The sequence below is a fragment of the Protopterus annectens genome, chromosome 13.part0 (genome assembly GCF_019279795.1).
Source record: "Protopterus annectens isolate FY-2018-M chromosome 13.part0, PAN1.0, whole genome shotgun sequence".
Classification (NCBI taxonomy): Eukaryota; Metazoa; Chordata; order Ceratodontiformes; family Protopteridae; genus Protopterus; species Protopterus annectens.
Genome location: NC_056747.1, coordinates 374,602,252 through 374,604,379, shown reverse-complemented (window position 1 = coordinate 374,604,379; position 2,128 = coordinate 374,602,252). Strand labels below are relative to the sequence as shown.

General features: G+C 40.1%; 1 protein-coding gene across 1 annotated transcript in view; it reads left to right on the top strand.

The window, feature by feature from the left end:
• The window catches only part of LOC122787905 (ADAMTS-like protein 5), a 280,019-nt gene extending 278,890 nt beyond the window's left edge, over positions 1-1,129 (top strand). Inside the window, exon 9 of the mRNA XM_044054829.1 lies at positions 1-1,129. This exon is cut by the window's left edge and continues 343 nt beyond it. The gene's annotated coding sequence lies outside the window, so the exon portion shown is untranslated.
• The last annotated feature ends 999 nt before the right edge of the window (positions 1,130-2,128 follow it).

The following is a 2,128-nucleotide window of genomic DNA, read 5'->3' as shown; positions in this document are numbered from 1 at the left end:
GTTTTATGTGCCAGTTCTTAGTAGGGGCCACATGATGAAAGTATATATAGGACCTTATCTAATGGTGTGCCAAATTACATGCAGAAGTAGTTTATGGGAGGCAATAGAAACTGTTCTTGTTTGATTGTTTTACAATGGAGTGCTCTCTTCTTGTATGTATGTGTGTCACAGAAATGGAGTAAGAACCAATACAGAGGACCTGCTGAGAGATGCAAATTGAAAGTGATTTTTTGGTGACTTCTGTGACATTGGTCTAACATGACTGGAGTTCATTACTTGGGTAACCCAGCACCCAGATGAACAGATGTTTCTGTTATGGTGCCAGATGCTTCAATGATGCTGTATTGAGATGGAAGAATGAGTTATGTTTTGAGACCATATATAATGTGACAGGATAAGGGGCACAGCAAAGTGCAGAAAAGCTACTGTATATGTGTTTTTCATTTTGCTGTTTCATTCATGCTGTATATCATATATTTTTGCTTTACCTGCATAAACTGTTAGTTATATCTGACTACAGCAACAGTAGCTTAGGGGTTCCAGCTTGTTTATATAATGGAGGCTTGAATCTTCCAAAAATAAGCATATGCTTTTTCTTTACCTAGATAAATAGTCTCTGTTATGATTAAGTATCATAACAGTACCTAATGGGTTACAGCCTATTTTATTGATGGAGGCTTGAATCTTCCAAAAGACAATCATTTGCATGTATTTATCTGTTTAAACTGTTAGTGTTATTTTTAACTGCTGCAGCAGTAGCTTATGGGTTTCAAACTCGTTTGATAATGGAACTTTGACTATTCCAACAGACAAGACCTTCCTTTTCAGAACAGCAAGAAAACAAATTGTTAGCATTGATAGCAGTGAAAACATACCTAACGTGAATTAAAGATCATAAGGTCTCTATGCTATAAGCCGTGGCACTGAACCTTCCATTGCGGAACATTTGTTGTTGTGTACCAATACTTTCTTAAGAGTTTGTAAGTACAGTTGTATAAAATCTTACCATGATTAGATGTCCTTGCCTTCACTGCTGCAGTATTCTTAAAAGATGAGATTCCTTGCTGTGGAAGCCTGATGTCTGGCCAGTCTACAAAAGCCTGCCGTTGGTTTAAGGTACGCCGAACGTCACCCAAATGCTCCTTACATAAATGTAGGGCATAAAGGTGATGTTTAGGCATACCATCTACAGAACTGATTGCCCCTGTACGAACACCAGTCCAAGGAAACCAAGAGGTAACCTGTACATCCAGGAAGGCAAAGGACTAGGGGGATGGAGGGATGGAGCGAATACTGTAGCAGTGAAGGCAAGGACATCTACCGTTATGGTAAGATTTTACAGAACTGTACCATATCCTCACATTCACTGCTGCAGTATTCATAACAGATGGGAGAGTGCCAAAGCTCAAGAAGAAACTTGGGAGGAGGAAGGAGCAGAAGATTCCCCTAAAAAGCCCTGAAGAACGGCACTAGCAAAACCAGCCCTAGCTCTAGAGATACCATTCAACTTGTAATGCTTGGTAAAGGTATACACAGAAGTCCAGGTAGCTGCTTCAAGAATACAGTTAGTATCCAAGCCCTTGAAAAAAGCACCAGAAGAAGTCACAGCTCTAGTAGAATGAGCCTTAACTGACGATGGAAGGCTCTTGCCATGAAAAGTGTAACAAAAGGAAATAGCCTTAGAAATCCAAGAAGACATAATTTGCTTCAATACAGCTAGTCCCAAAGATCAAGGATGAAAAGAAACAAACAACTGATCAGATTTTCTAATAGCCTTAGTCTTATCCAAATAAACTCTGAGTTGCCTATGCACATCCGAAGCATGCAGCACCCTTTCACTGTCAGGTTGCAAAGAGGGGAAAAAGCAGGCAGGTTAATAGACTAAGAGATAGCTCATTAACCACCTTAGGTATAAAAGAAGGATTAGTGCTGACAGACACCCTGTCCTCATGAAAGATTAAAAAAGGAGGACAAGCCGTAAGGGGTTTCAACTCAGACACCCATCTGGCAGAAGTAAGAGCTAACAACAGAACAGACTTCCAAGAACAATGTTGGAAGGAAGCTGAAAGGCTAAAAAGGAGCCTGAGTCAGATTCTCCAGAACAAAATTAAGATCACAGGGAAGAGGA